Source organism: Ursus arctos, unplaced genomic scaffold (genome assembly GCF_023065955.2).
Source record: "Ursus arctos isolate Adak ecotype North America unplaced genomic scaffold, UrsArc2.0 scaffold_3, whole genome shotgun sequence".
Classification (NCBI taxonomy): domain Eukaryota; kingdom Metazoa; phylum Chordata; class Mammalia; order Carnivora; family Ursidae; genus Ursus; species Ursus arctos.
In genome coordinates, this window is record NW_026622985.1 from 63,398,495 (window position 1) to 63,415,551 (window position 17,057).

The 17,057-nt window shown below is 38.1% G+C and overlaps 1 protein-coding gene across 2 annotated transcripts in view; it reads right to left on the reverse strand.

Annotated features, from left to right (window-relative positions):
- ELMO1 (engulfment and cell motility 1) overlaps window positions 1-17,057 on the reverse strand; it is a 690,097-nt gene that overhangs the window by 590,301 nt on the left and 82,739 nt on the right. Inside the window, exons 3-4 of one of the 2 annotated variants that reach the window (XM_057304123.1) lie at window positions 7,713-7,771; window positions 7,136-7,187 (exon numbers count right to left, since the gene is read on the reverse strand). The gene's annotated coding sequence lies outside the window, so the exon portion shown is untranslated. Of the gene's footprint in view, window positions 1-7,135; window positions 7,426-7,712; window positions 7,772-17,057 lie in introns of those variants that run through there. The other variant, XM_057304122.1, reaches the window with a different exon arrangement.

The following is a 17,057-nucleotide window of genomic DNA, read 5'->3' on the forward strand; positions in this document are numbered from 1 at the left end:
GCAGGACATCATGACATTTGAGCTCTATGAACTTAAGCGTGTATTTCCTAAATATAAGCCACTATCACTTAACTATTAAAAGGAAGGGTCAGCCCTAAAAGTTAGGGAACTTGGAGGTCACCAGATGGCTGGCACCTGAGTCATAAAGCAGGGAGCACAGAAAAGGCCCCACTCTCACCTTCCAGGAAGTCTGGTGAAGCAAGGAGATAACCCTCCCACCCCCTGCCCACTCGACTCCCAGCAGGCATACTTTGTAATGTGAAAATCCGTATTACATATCACCCATCTTCTCTCCCTTCCTTTTTTATTCCCCACAGCTGTTTTCTTGTGTTCTCTTTTCTTGACTCTCTTTCTTACTCTATTACTCAGTGAAGCATCTCCTTGTCACTGCCAACCCCAGACTGGGTCACAGTTAGGGAGGGACACAGGAGCCTTAGAGGGCTGATGTGTTTTGAGGGAGAGAAGAGAGGGGGAGATGTGGCTGGAAACAGAGAGATTGCTGCTTGTGAGGGAAAAAAGTCTTAGGCATGATTTAGCCCCAGGCACCCCTGGCACTGGTTAGGGGGAAGGCTATGTTGGACCAGCCGTAGTGGTCTGTCAGTCTGCTCTGCCAGGTTCTGTGTTTCCATCTGTGCATCCATCACTTTGTCTCTATTTTTGACTCTGACACTATTTCTTTCCCTCCTGGTGTCTGTCTCATTCTCTGTCTTTCTTTCTGGCTCCTCTCTTTTATCCCTGTCTGTCTGTCTGTCTAGCTCCTCCCTTTACCACTTTTTCTACCTCATCTTCAAATGATGCTAAACTTAGAGAAGAAGCCTGTCGAAGCAGGGATAAGATATGGCACTCAACAGTATCTGCTCATTTTTAGGAATATTAGTGTCCATACATCTGAGAAGCATTTTGGGGCCTTTGTAAAGGAAAACAGTATGTAGTTGTAAAAGAATGATGTTGGCAATAACAAATAAGGACATAAACCACTTCATGATTTTGTTTGTTTCCATTTGGGTGTAAGTGCTCATGGGATAAATAGTTACCATTTCAATGGTCAGGATGCTTTATTTACCACACTGCTGTCGGTCTCCGTGGCCTTTTTGGGAGGATGAAATCTCCTCTGTGCCAATTAAGGCTTTAAGGAAGAGACAGGCACTGCTTTTCTAGATTCCTGCAGAACAGGTCTGGTAGCTATGAGCCTGAGGGCAGTGTAGACAGCCCCTCCTAGAATCTTCTGGAATTGTGGTTCCAGCTAGTATAAGGACCTTTGCCAAAAAAATTGGAAATTCCAATGGCATCTAAGCAGGTGCATCTCCCCGAGCAACCCGAGCAACCATTGGGCCCCCTGTACTGTGCCCACTCGAGCTTGTGGCTCACCTCAAAAAACCTCAAGCCTCTGGTGATTGATGCACTGGATCTGGCGGGCACACAGACCCTGCTGATAGGCTGAGGTGCTGGAAACAGAATCAATAGAACTTTTTCTCTCCAGCATCATTTCATCCTCCTAATTGTCTCTCATATAAACATATAATCTGGCCCGGCGGGCAACTTCTAAATCAAGCACCAGGAGTTACAGGTGCCAATTACAAGACAGCTATGCTGGGTTTGCTGCATTTGAATTCTGCATTAGACCACTGAAATCTGATTTTCCTATTGTTTAGGAGAAACCTTTAGGGGCTATTAAGGTTAGCTGCAAATAAAGTTAGAGACCCATCGTCTTGAAGTTCAATGTAAACATTATTTATTGGGAACCCATTATATGCTCTGTATTGTGCTGGGTCTATGGGGGAAGGCACAGATGGCTAAAGTCGACCTCAGACCTGAGACAGGCGACAGAAGTATGGGAGAGTGAGCAGAATCAGGAAGGGAATTGGGAAGCCCTCCTAAAGGGGGTGGGATGATGGAAGCAGGGACGTGAAGAACACAAAGGACTCAGGTGGGTGGAAAAGAGAAGCAAAAGGGAAGCCCAGAGGGAGACAAGCGACAGCATGAAATGCTGCAGACTACAGCTGTTCCTGGAAATGGAAAGTAAGATTAGACAGTAGTCTGGAGCTGTTTGAGGGGAGGCTGGGAAAGCCTTTCTGGCACTTTGGGTGTTTTCACTGTGTCCTGGGAACCATTACAGTTTGCTCTGCTTCTTGCCATCAGCAGGGACTGAGTTTACGTGGCGGGCTGACTTTTAGAAATGCGGATTAGGTTGTATGCTTACACTTTAGTAGACCATACAGGGCTTGGAGGTCAGAGAGAGTTGGGTTCAAATCCCAAATTCTGCACAACCAAAGAGAAATTAAACAACTCTGAGGCCAGGGCTGCCCCCAACATTTCTTTCCTTCTTTCTTCCTCTGTTTTTCTTCTTCTGTATCTTGCCCCTCTTCCTCCTGTAAGACATCAGAATCTCAACTCTGAGTGATGACGGAGATGGCCTCCATAGGCGAGGTCTATGCCAGCTGTGCCATCTCCCCCAGCCTCTTGCATCTGTCTGCACCCTGCACCCGCACAGATGCTCAGCACTTGGCTAATTCTCTGCTAAGAAGCCACGGATAGAAGCATTGGGGAATGATGCAGACTTTACTGAAGAGTCCTTGGGGGCAGAGGAGGGTGTTTACATCAGATGTTCCACAGCAAATCACTTTAAAACCTCCCATTAGAGATTTCTGTTCTTTAAAGTTACCTCCTGGCAGTATGGCCTCTGGACACCAGCCTCTTCTTCTTCTCCCGTGACAGCATCCACTGGCTCTCTTCTTCCCTCCTCTTCTCGTCTCATTAAAATAATTTCCTTCCCAATTAGGCAGAGCAATTCAACCTGGCCCCAATTCTTAACAGCCATTTGTACCCGATCATCATGGTGAACAAATCAAGGATCTGTTCCCAGCGGCCATCTAGTGGCATCTGGTGCTACTTGAGCACCCCTGAAGGGTAAAAAAACAAAAAACAAACAACCAAAAACACCTGCACAGAGGTGTCTAAATTAGGCCCTCATGAAGATGACAATCAAATTTATAGAGTTAGCTCGTACTCTGTGATGAGAACCATGTACAAGTTGATGGAATAACTATGGTTATATTCGATTAGTTCTAAAGGGTATGCAAGAGGGTCCAGACCCCACTCACTGTGTAACTGGTAATAACTCTTAAACAACAAGCCTAATGGCCTGGTTCTGGGGGAATCTGATCCATTTCCTTCTGTACCTCATTATGGAGGAATAGCCCCTTCTGGCCTTTCCACAGTCCTTAGCTATTGCTTGTTGTTGTTGTTGTTGTTGTTGTTGTTCTTGTCTGGCTATTGCTTTTTGGCTTACAATTGGCTGGTGGTGCTGCAGCCCCTGCCCCTGCCCCTGCTGTGCGTCGTGGCACTGCCAGCTGTGTCCTCTTGCAGGGTTACTGTTCTGCATGCTCTGGTGACAGAAGTGGGAAGATTAACTTCCAACCTAAAACCGAGCCCTGAATTGTGTCATATTATGGCACCGCTACCATCATTAAATACCACCCTCTCCCTACTGCAGTGGATTTAGATGTTACAGTGCAATAACTACATGCCAAATAGCATATGGGAACATGAGCTATACGACCTTCATTTCCAGTCTTTGTTTATCCATACGTAAAATGGTCATAATATTGACTTATGGTGCTGTAATAAGGATTAAATGCTCTCTATATTAAGTAAACTGCTTGGAAACTAGTAAGTATGTACACGTTTCTTTCCTACAAGTTCCTACAAATTTCCCTTTCCACAAATGCTAAGTTGCTATTACAGTATTGATCACAATATGCATTTAGGAATAGAAGAATCAAGATAATAAACTAATATTTGTCAAACAAGGAACTCACATTATTATAGAAATCAGGATAAAAACTAGAAAAGAGATGAGAGAGCAAAGGAGTACATCATAAGGATATCTTGGAGAAAAAAAATGAAATCATCACTCATCCAACTGGATTCTAGATCAGAGATTATCAACTGGAGAACTGGATAAAGTAAAATATTATACAGACCATGTTTTTTATTTTATTTTAAGAAGACCTTATTATCTTTTTCAGAGCAGTTTTAGGTTCATGGAAAAATGGAGAAGAAGGTAGGTATGCCCCACCCATCCACCTGCACGCCCCCCCGCCCCGTCAACATCTCCCACTGTAGTGGTGCATTTGTTACAATCAATCAACCTACAATGATACAACATAATCACCCAAAGTCCAGAGATTAATTTAGGGTTCCCACTTGGTGTTGTATATTCTATGAGTTTGGACAAATGTATAATGACATATATCCATCACTATAGTATCATTCAGAAGAGTTACACTGCCCTAAATATCCTCTGTGCCCTGCCCATTCATCTCTGTCTCTCCCAAGTCCCCAGCAAACACTGATCTTTGCACTGTCTCCATAGTTCTGCCTTTTCCAGAGTGTCATACCGTTGGAACCATATAGTATGAAGACTTCAGATTGGTTTCTCTCAGTAATAAGCATTTAAGATTTCTTCACGTCTTTTCATGGCTTGATAGCTCCTTTCTTTTTAGCACTGAATATTCCATTGTCTGGATGTACCAGTTTATTTATCTGTTCATCTAGCAAAGTAAATCTTTGTTGATTCCAAGTTTTGGCAATTATGAGTAAAGCCGTTATAAACATCTGTGTGCAGATTTTTGTGTGGACATAGTGTTCAGCTCCTTTGAGTAAATACCAAGGAGTGCAATTGCTGGACTGTATGGTAGGAGTATATGTAGTTTTGTAAATAACCACTGAACTGTCTTCCAAAAGGGCCATACCATTTTGCATTTTCACCAGCAACGAATGAGAGTCTCTGTTGCTCCACATTCTCATCAGTGTTTGGTTTTGGCTGTGTTCTGATTTTGGCCATTCTAATAGGTGTATAATAAGTATCTCATTGTTATTTTAACTTACATTTCCCTGATGATATATGATGTAGAACATCTTTTCATATACTTATTTGCCATCCTTGTATCTTCTTCGGTGAGGTGTCTGTTAAAGTCTTTGACCCATTTTTTAACTGAGTTGTTTTCTTATTGTTATATTTTAAGAATTTTTGGATAGCAGTCCTTTATCAGATGTGTCTTTTGCAAATATTTTTTTCCCAGTCTGCGACTTGTTCTCTCTTTTTCTTGACAGTGTCTTTCACAGAGCAGAAGTTTTTAATTTTAATGAAGTCCAGGTTATCAATTATTTCTTTCATGGGCCATGCCTTTGGTCTTGTAAGGGCCTTGTTTTTTACCCTAGAAATAACCGGTTCTCTCTAAAGAAGGATGGCTTGTCCTTTATGTGGTGACCTATTATGTTGGCAGCCAGGACATAAGACCTTTCATTCCTCACCCAGGATCCTTTCTATAAGCCTTTCCAGCAATCACAAGATGAACTCTGGGTTTTTCATCATGTTTTTAATTTCAACATCTTTTTCCTAAAATGATGATGGGAAAAGAACTCTGAACAAGCAAGTTTAAATTTAGTCTGCCACTTAGAAGTGAAGTGACCTTGGATAAGTGATTTAACTTTCTGAGTTGTATTTTTTTGCAATTTGGTAAGATGATACTTGTCCCATGTGAAGTCATCAAGTACCTGACATGAACTCACTAAACCTTAGACCCAGTCAATCATTCCCAAGTACAATGTCTACCTTGACCATGAATATTTGCCAAAAGGCCAATTTTTCATTTTGCTTATTTAGTTCCTTCCCTGGGTTTAAGTTTTCCTAATGGACTCAAGTACCTTGCTTTATTACTTTTTTCCCTAATGTTTCTAATTAAGTGTATGCATTGATGCGAAGGGGTGTGTGTGCATGTGTGCATGTGTGCACACGTGCGTGCAAAGGGAGTTTCTTTGTGAGCAATGGTGAAACAGGACAGAGTCGTCGAGGGAACACATGCATTGCTGCCAAAGCCCCTGTACGCTGCCATGTTGCCTAGCCATTGCCACACACTCAAAGATTTTTCTCTGGTGCTTGTCCTACACCCTTCTTTGCCATGGGTACTCAAACACTCGGGACTACATGTTCTAAATGATGCCTTGGTAGGTGGGCAGCCACCTCCAAGATGAAACTTCTTATTTTAAACCTGAAAATATAATGTGTCACGGTGCTAACAGTAGAAGCAGAAGATTTTCCAACTGAATTTTAAAATTCAGGCCAGGTCAGGTCTAGCAAGTTTTTTTATCTCAAGTGTTTAGCAGGGAAAGTGTTTCAGTGTGATCACAGGCAGCCTAGGCAGGCTACGGATTTGCCAGAGACCACAGTTTAAAGGTCTGGCAAGTGTGCCACTTGACTGACCCACCCCAGAGAAGTTCCTCCAACCAAATTCCCTTTCTTTAGGGCACTCATCTTGATATGTAATTGAACATTCATTAGTGTGACTTCATCTGTCTTCCTTTTGTACTGTAAGCTCCAAGAGAATAGAGATTGTGTCTAGCACAGTGCCTGGCACATGAGACTTCCTGTTGTAGAAAGGAAGAAAATGGACATTTGCTCAGTATGTATTTATGTTTGTGCCAACTGAATGCTAAATAGACAACAAATAAATCATTACTGAATGATAATGAGAAGAATCAAATGGGAAGAACATTAATATTTGTAAGCCCTAATGAACCATTCTCCCTCTATCGATTGGATTTTGAGTTTGTTTGTCCTGGTGCTCCAGTAACAATCTTGAATGCAAGTGGGATTTGTATATAAAATAAGAGAACAGGGCTGTGGATTTTAATAATTTTCAAGATATTAAGTAGTGGCTGCCCTTTTAAAATAAAAAAATATTTAATTATTTGGAAACATCTATTTTTCAACTGTAACACAATTAAAGAGTGTTATTTTTATGCAGAAGGAAATGAAATATGGAGATAAGCATGAACTGACTAGGCATTACTCAGAAATCAAAGGAAGAGTGTAGGGAAGAGAGGGTGTGATTTGGGGAAGAAAAATCTCTTGAACCCATTGAATCTATGCTGAACTGGAAATCGAATAATGACATGAATAAAAACTCATTGACAAAACATGAGAGCTATTGAAATAGATGGAAAAGGCAGGGTATGAAATCAAATACAATTCACTTGTGCTGAGAACAACCTTTAGTGGCAATGTTTCATACCACAGTTAATATAAAATAAGTCATTATTTGAAAAGAAAAAAAGAAAAAAGAAAGCTCACCTTATTACATCACATCAATAATGTATTTTCTAGAAGCTCATCATGGTTCTTCCTATAAAGGGAAATCCAGAGAAATCATCTTTCATGTCTGCTTTTGCTTTTCTGCCTAGGAGGGTTCATTTCATTATTCTGTTTTGGTTCAACCTATAAAAATTCTCCAGGGGTTTTAATGCAGATGAATCCAGGCCCTCTCTGTAGCCATCTAAAATAATTCAGGACAAAAAGGAAAAAGTAAAATAAACAACCTATTCCCATTGCTACTCTCAATCTCATCCTCATAACAAGGTGTTTTTTGTTTTAGTTATCCAAATAATAAGCTCAATTCTTCATTTCATTTCGCCGTTAGAGAAATTACCATAGACTATGTGTGTTATTGTATTCTGTAATTATTAGCATTTACTATGTGCTGGGGGCTGCTCAGGGTGATCCAAATTCCTAAATTCTTTGGGCCTTTGTCTCCTTATCTGGAAAGGGGCAAAATAATACCTACTTCATATAATGAGATAAAATAAATGAGATGCCCACGGCAGCATCTGATACGTGGAGGCTGGTTTCCTTCATTTTCTTATTTCATTACCTCTTTTGACAACAATAGTTGATCACTCATTAAAGTACTTCCTCATAGGAGCTGAGAACCTGGTGAGTGAGAAAGACAAGAAAAGAAAATGATATGTGATTAATGAAATGATGTAGGTATGCACGAGGCTCCTGACCAAGCAGCATGTGAAGGGTGAGGGAGGTTTTCCAGTAAAGGAGTTGTGACAAGAGAGGAGAGGACATATGGGCAGGAGCAAATGCCTAGAGAGGAGAGTGAGCTTTGCTGTTTGTAGAGAACTGAAAGTTGTTCTGTCCAGCCTCAGACTGCGGTAGAGGATATAGTAAGAGAGCTGGCTTGTGGTAAAAGCAAGAGCCAAATCATGAAAAAAAATTATATACATTCTAATGTATTTTGTACTTTTATCATGAGGGCAACGGAGAGCATCTCGGGGTTGTTTTTTAAAAAATTACATTTTTTTTTCAGATTGCAGAAGTTACACCTGTCTGTTAAAGGGAAATAAAGAAAGGCTTATAAATGAAAATATAAATGAAAAGCCCCCACAGTCTTTTTGTTCTAACTATTGTTAATATTTTGGTGTACTATTATTCACAACTGAGATTACACATTTTATTTCTTTTTGTTATTGTTACAAACATTGCACGTTGATTGTTAAAAAAAAATTACAGATAATTAAAAACACAAATAAAAGACACCCCAAACACCTTCACATAGTTACGTTTAACAGCTTAGTGTATATCCATCTGAGTCGTCTTCTCCGTGATTCTATTCTGTTCTTTTTTTTTAAAAGACTGTGCTTTCTTTTTGTTTTTTTTTTAAGATTTTATGTTTTTGACAGAGAGAGACACAGCAAGAGAGGGAACACAAGCAGGGGGAGTGGGAAAGGGAGAAGCAGGCTTCCCGCTGAGCAGGGAGCCTGACGCGGGGCGATGGGGGCTATCCCAGGACCCTGGGATCACGACCTGAGCAGAAGGCAGATATTTAACGAATGAGCAACCCAGGCGCCCTCTATCCTGTTCTTAATCTCTGTTTGTCAATCTCTGCTTAATGTTTCTTAATCCGTATGTTCCTTTTAATATATCAGGCGAGTATTTCCATACCACAAAATTTCATGTACAGCATAATTAATAATAGAATAAATTATTTTTGTACAATTTATTTATTTAAACAATTTCTTATTATGAACATTTATGTTTCTCCAAATTTCACTCAGATGACAATGCCGTGGTAAACTTCCATAGCTAAACCTTTCACTAAAAGGTTTAGATTTTGGATCTCTAAAAATTCCCATGGAATAAACATTCGCAGTGGCATTTAAGGTATTTAAAGATGTTGGTATATATGCTGCTAAACTGCCCACTGAAACACAGTTCCAGCCTTTCTCCTGCCCTACGTCACCTCAACCACTTAGTACCAATCAGGTTTTTTAATTGAGAGTGTCATAGGTAAAGCATAGTAATTCATTGTCAATCGTGTTCCTCTGATAATGAAGTAAAGCCTACTTTCACATATCGGTTGGTTAATTTTCTCTTCTCTTCCAAATTGTCTGTTAAAAACCTTTGTCATTTATTGTATTAATTCTTTTCTTATCAGATCTTATATTAAGGATATTTACTCTTTGTATTATATATTGAAAATATTTTTGTTTTTTGGTAAATTACGTTCATGGGTATTTTGTTGCATAGAAGCTATAGGAAAAAAGTTTTCTGGGGTGTCTGGGTGGCTCAGTCAGTTATGCATCCAACTTTTGCTTTTCGTTCAGGTCATGATCTTAAGGTCATGAGTTCAAGCCCAGTGTTGGGTTCCACACCCAGAGGGGAGTCTGCTTGAGATTCTTTCCCTCTGTCCCTCCCCCTTTCCCTAAACCTACTCCTGCGCTTTCTCTCTCTCTAAAACAAATACATCTTAAAAAAAAAAAAGTTTTCCAACATTTTGATAACTGAATCTATCAATCTTTCCCTTTATGGGTTCTGCTTCTGGCATTGGGCTTAGAAAGGGATCCCCCACTGCATGATTATATGAATATTACATGATTTATCCTGGTAATCACATTTTAAATCCACATGGTATTTATATTTATGTAATATTTGAAGTGGAGCTCTAATTGTTTCTTTTCCCCCCAAACACTTAGCCAGATGCCTCAACTCTACTTGCTTTTCTTATATTGCATTTCTTTAGATAATTTGATATTCTTTTTGTCAGATTCATGTTGTCTAACTATCCAAGTCTTCATTTATGTCATTCATTGGAGTTAAATCGTTTATTCATGTAAGTCCATGATAATTTTATTCTTTTACTATTTAATTTCTGTATTTTGTGGTTATTGAAAATGGGATATTTTTCCCACCTATTTCCTAATAGTTAATTTTTTGTTAATATACTTTTTATTTTCTCTCTGCTGATTATCTTATCAAACATTTTTATGATTTTAACATTTACTGGTTGACATTTTTGAGTTATTTTCCTGATAACCAGTCATTATAAAGTAATACTATATATTCTTTTCTTTTTTTGCATTTGCTTCTGTTGTTTCTTTTCTTGCACCAGTACTCCAGTTAGAATTTCCAAGCGTTCTTAAATATGTAAATGTGTTTACTCCTCTTTTTCTTTTTTGTCATTTGCTGTTTTAACATCTATCAAAATGATCACCTTGCTATCCATCCCCCTTTCATACACTGATGTTTTCAACATTTCTCAAACTGAGTTGTAAAGTACACTATGTCTAGCATTAAAAAGGTTTTATGGGGGAGCCTTGCTGGCTCAGTCGGTGGAGCAAGCGACTCTTGATCTTGGGGTTGTGAGTTCAAGCCCCACGCTGGGTGTAGAGATTACTTAAAAAAAATTAAAATCTAAAAAAAAAAAAGGTTTATGGTTAACTAAGTTCGGAAAGAGTGAAGACAATTTTTCCTTGTATTTGAACAAATTAAAGTTGTGAGGAGACTTACAGTCAGCAAATTTCTTTGACTTTGTTTAACTCAGCTTTCTGCCTTCTTCTTATTCCATCAAGACATTTAAGATATGTTCAACTAATTAATGATATAGCTAGAAATTCTAATATTAACCATTGAATTTCTGAAATTTATATTTCAGAATTAAATTTTCTATTGGGATTTGTGAATTAACATTTACAAATGAGCATACAGTGTGTTTTGGTTTTTTTCTTCTGTGTGTTATTTCTATTAGAATTAGGTATCGGGATTATGCTAGCTTTCTAATATTAATAAGGAAGCTTTATATCTGTTTATAAGATCAAAAGGAATTTAAATAGCAAAGAAATAATCTTTTCTTTAATATCTGAACAAACATGCCTGAGAAGTGGCTCCCTTGGGGCCAGCAGCTTTTATGTTTTGACAACTACATCTTTTTCTTCCATGATTATTGTTCAGCTCAGAATTTTTTCCTCATCTTGCTTTAATTTGGTTTCTTCTTTTTCCTAAAAGGTCATCAATATTAATGAAAATTTCAGTTTCTCTGCAAAATACTTATTTCTTGAATTCAGAGATATAATCAATTACAAGCATCACCAGCTTTATATCAGCTTCTCAGGAAAAAAATCCTATTAAATTAACTAAAAACTAATTTACTAATTAACAATGGCATACATTTAAATGTACAATTGCGAACCACTTTCTTCAGTGTCTCAAAGTTTAAGTCTGTGATTCTTTTTTCTCATTAAGAGTCAAAAGGTTCTGAAAAATTATATACCGTGAAGATAAAATGTTTTTTACAGCCCTAGAGCTTGAATTTGAATAATTTATCCCATTTAGGTTTTACAGTAAAATTTAAGTAATATCAAATAATATTAATGTTTCTATCCATTTTCTTGTTTATTAAAGGGTTCGTTTTGTTTTTTTCCCTTAATTGAATAGTGTTTAGCAGTTAGTTAAACAGCTTCTATTGAAAGTCAATCTGTAACTTTTGACAAATAGAAGTTCATTTCCTGAGTGATTGGCCTCTGTGCATGAACAGGTCACTCTAACACATTTGAGTATTGAAATGCATCTGATATATTTGGGGATACATAATGACCAAAATGAAGACAAAAGCACAAATTAATTAATAAACAATATCATAAATCCAAAACAGTTTTTGAAAGAATACCAATATTGACAAACCTTTGTCAAGACAGATAAAGACAATAGGGACATCTGGGTGGCTCAGTTGGTTAAGTGGCTGCCTTTGGCTCAGGTCATGATCCCAGGGTCCTGGGATTGAGCCCACATCGGGCTCCCTGCTTAGCAGGCCGTCTGTTGCTCCCTCTCCCTCTGCCCCCCCCCCCACTTGTGCTCTCTCTTACTCTCTCAAATAAATAATAAAAACTTTAAAAAACCAGACTGATCAAGACAATAAAGAGAGAAGGCACACATTCCTAACATTGAGAAGGACAAAAGAACATCAATATAAGACTCAAAGGTACTGACAAGGTGATAATAAAAAATAATGAACAACTTTATGCTAATAACTTTGACCATTTAGATAAAATGGAAAAATTCCTTGGGAAAAAAACCAACAGATTTATCTAAAATAACATAAAATTAAATAGAAAAGGTGAATAGTTCCATCTCTCTTACAGAAATTGAATCTATAATTAAAAGCTTTTTTTCTGAGAAATCTCCAGGCCCTAATGGGTTTAGCTATAAACATTTTAAAAAGAAATAAAACTAATATTACCCAAGTGCTTTTGGAAAACATAGGATGAGGAAACATACCAAACCAGCTTTATGAGGTCAACATAACCCTGATAATAAAACAGCAGACATTAAAAGAAAGCTAAATTATAGACCAATATCTATCAGCACATAGATGGAAAAATTCTTTTTTTTTTTTTTAAAGATTTTATTTATTTATTTAACAGAGATGGAGACAGCCAGCGAGAGAGGGAACACAAACAGGGGGAGTGGGAGAGGAAGAAGCAGGCTCATAGCAGAGGAGCCTGATGTGGGGCTCGAACCCAGAACGCTGGGATCACGCCCTGAGCCGAAGGCAGACGCTTAACCGCTGTGCCACCCAGGCGCCCCTTGATGGAAAAATTCTTAACAAAATAGTAGGAAATCAAATCAAGAAATATATAAAAAGAATAACACATTATGACCAAGTGAGCTCTATCCCAAGAATGCAAAATTTAATATTTGGAAATCAATCAAAGTAATTCATCGTCTTAATAGAATGAAGAATAACCATATGATCATCCTAATACATAACAGAAAAAACATTAAACATTCATTTACGACAATACCTCTCAGCAAATTAGTAATAGAAGGGAGCTTTTTAACTGATCAAGGATATCCACAAAAAAATCTACACCTAACCTACCTGGTGGTGAGAGACTGAATGCTTTTTTCCCTAAGTCCAGAAATAAGGCAAAGTTGCCCATTCTTACCACTCTATTTAATATTGTACAGGGAGTCCTAGCTAGTGCAATAAGACATTAAGATGAAACAAAAGGTATACATAGGAAAGGAGTAATTAAAATTATTTTTATTCATAGATGATATGATTATATATGTAGGAAATTCTAAATTAATCTGTAAGAACCGCTGGAACTAACAAGGAAATATAGCAAGCACACAGGATACAAGTCAATATACAAAATTAATTGTATTCCTTTTTTTAAAAAAATGTTTATTTAAGAGAGAGCGAGAGAGTGGGGGGGAGGTTGTAGAGGGGGCAGAGGGAGAGAGAGTCTCAAGCAGACTCTGCGCTGAGTGCAGAGTCGGTCGCTGGGCTTGATCCCAGGACTCTGAGACCATGACTCAAAGCAAAACCCAGAGTGGACATTCAACTGATTGCACCACCCAAGTGCCCCAAAATTCATTATATTTCCATGTATTAACAACAAACAATTGAAAAATCAAATTTAAAAACCAATACCATTTGCAATAGAATAAAAAATCTAATATACTTACAAACAACATGTAAGATCTCTATACTGAAAACAGCAAACTGTCGCAAAGGAGAAATTAAAGATAATCTGTACCATAGATATATTTCTATCCCTAATAAAAATACTTTATTAATTATTATAATTTTATAAGATTTAAGATCATATAGTTAAAGATTTCTTTTTTAAAGATTTGATCTATTTATTTGAGAGAAAGAGCATGAACAAATGGGGGGGAGGGGCAGAGGGAGAGGGAGAAGCAGACTTTCCACTGAATCGGGAGTCCGAGGCGGGGCTCCACCCCAGGACCCTGGGATCATGACCTGAGCCAAAGGTAGACACTTAACCAACTGAGCCAGTCAGGCACCCCTAGTTAAAGATTTCTAACTTTTTTCTTCTTCTAATGTTTTTTTTCAAGATTGTTTTGGCTGTTATAGGTCCTTTGTGTTTTCTTATAAATATTAAAATCCATTTGTTAATTCTTACCAAAATGCTGGAATTTGGAATGGGATGATATTGAATCTACTAGTCACTTTGGGAAGGATTCACATTTAAAAAATAATGAGTTTTGCAATACACTAATGTATATTTTTTCAATTGTTTAGGTATTTTTAATTTCTCTCTGCATTGTTCTCTAGTTTTCAGTGAAGGGTGACAATTTTAGTTTTCTTTCATTCTATATTAATGACTCCCTTCTCCAACAATGAGATAATCAACTCTTGAAATCCTTTACATATTTACCTGTTTGATCAATTCTTCTGGGTATAATCAATCCCCCATCACTGCTGCCACACTCCTCCCTGCCAGAGATGACTTCATCATGCTATGGGTGCTGACAATCCGTGTTGGGTTTCTCTCTCGCAGACATCCTCCACTCCCTGCTTGGGCTTCAACCCCATGCCTGGCCAGCCATATATATATATATATATATATATATATATATATATATATATATGCCCTCCTCACTCTGCTTGGGCCCTGACATTTCACACCTTGATTCCCACACATGTAAATGTCTACCTCCCATTGTTGGGTTCTGATTCCTAACACTGGGTCATCATTACCCAACACACACACACACACACACACACACACACACACGCCCTCCAGACCCTATCTGGACTCTGATATCCTGTATAAGTCCTTTCCCCTTTGAGCTTTCTCACCCTACTGAGCCTCAGCCCACACCACTCTGTTCTACATGGGGATACTCCACTAAATGGCTTTAATAGGTAATTGTTTTAGAAATGGAGGAAAAGGAAGAGAAGAAAAGAACAAGATGGACCTTTTAATAAATCTAAGTATCTATCAGGATAATTAGATAGCCGTTTGGAAAAGGACATTGATCTATCCCTCAACTGTGTCCTAGCATAAATTCCAAGTTAATTAGAAATTTAAGTTTAAAAAGTGAATTACATATACTCTAGACGAAAACATGGATGCATTCCTTTATAGAGTGTAGAGAACTTTCCTACTTAGGACTCAATGTTCTGAAGCAATGTTCACATATATAAAGTAAAAAGACAGAAGGCCAACTGGGAAAAAATACTGCTGCTTATATCACCTCATGTATAAAGAGCTTCTAGAAATAGAGAAGAAAACTACCAATAAAACTCTGGAGAAATGGCTGATTCCAGGTCTGCGGCAGCAAATGTACAACATAAACCCTGACACCTCAATCTTGAAAGTAAGGAAGTTATTGAAAATCATTGGGTCGTTTAAAAGAACTCTAGAGCGGGGCGCCTGGGTGGCGCAGTCGTTAAGCGTCTGCCTTCGGCTCAGGGCGTGATCCCGGCGTTCTGGGATCGAGCCCCACATCAGGCTCCTCCGTTAGGAGCCTGCTTCTTCCTCTCCCACTCCCCCTGCTTGTGTTCCCTCTCACGCTGGCTGTCTCTCTCTCTGTCAAATAAATAAATAAAATCTTTAAAAAAAAAAAAAAAGAACTCTAGAGCTGACTTTAATTGGTTTCCGCTTGTCTCAAAAATGGGAGAATTGAACCATCAATAAGGATAATAACCACAACGAGTTGAATCATATCAAACATGTTTAAATCCATGACATCATAGATATTTTGAAAAGAAAACCAAACTTGTGATCACCTATTAGAAGATGCAACTGAACCCACTCAATCTGAAAACTGGTAAAGAAAAGGCATTGATCCTGCATTTTGTGTACAAATTATAATGAAGAATATTTACATACACACACAAATTCATATTCCATTGATAAGAGAATGTTCTTTATAAAAGATTTCTAGGTGATAAATACAGAAAGAATGATAGAATTAGGAGTATCAACGTTTCAGAACCCTTAATGAAAACTGGATCCAGGCAAAAAGCAACAAAGATTATTAAAATCATTTGGTGAAAAGCTAATAAAAAAGTTTACCATGAAAAGCTCAGGTTGACAACACTTGAATCTACTGATCAATTTTAACATAACAATAAAGAAAGACAATAAGAAACTATGTGCCTCCTGATGTGATGCAAAAGAAAGTACAAAATGCCAGCTATAACATATTCTTGCCAAACATTGAACCTGAACCTACCAAGGCTCTAACTACAACTGTATAGGAAACACAAGGGACAGAAAAGCATATTAAACAATATCCTGGGGCGCCTGGGTGGCACAGCGGTTAAGCGTCTGCCTTCGGCTCAGGGTGTGATCCCAGCGTTCTGGGATCGAGTCCCACATCAGGCTCCTCCGCTGTGAGCCTGCTTCTTCCTCTCCCACTCCCCCTGCTTGTGTTCCCTCTCTCGCTGGCTGTCTCTCTCTCTGTCAAATAAATGAATAAAATCTTTAAAAACAAAAAACAAAAAACAAAAAAACAATATCCTGTTGACAAAGTAATGAGAGGCGGTGTGTGGAAGACTCTACAGGACAAATGACCCACTTTCTTCAAAATATAAATTGCAAATAAAAATACAAAGGAGGACGAAACTATTGATTACAAGAGACACAGGTGATATATCAACCAATGCATAAGGGGGATCCTGTTTGGATTTGATTCTAAGAAGACAACTGTGAGAATAAACAAAACAAAAAATAACCAACCAACAAACAATAAAAGCATTTATATGATGTACTGGGAGATCTCACTGATTGAATAAGACACTAAGGAATTCTTTTTTTTTTTTAAGGTATAATAATCCTAAAAGATATTGACATATTCGTGGATGAAATGTTATAATACCAGTGATTTGTTTCAAAGTAATCTAGTATTTGGGGGAGAAATGGTGGAGGTATAGATGAAAGAAGATTTTCCAGGTGTTCAAAATGACTGAAGATTGAACAAAAAAGTCTTCAGGGCTTGCCTATGTTGAGGCCAAACAGACACCTTAGGGGATGTCTTTGGAGCAAGGCGCCATGTAATCAGCACCCCTTATCCACACCTATTAAAGTTTGGTTATCTTAGTTTTTCACAGTTAGCCAAGAACTTATCTCCGTGATTAGCACACATCCTTAATTGCCTTTACTTCAACACT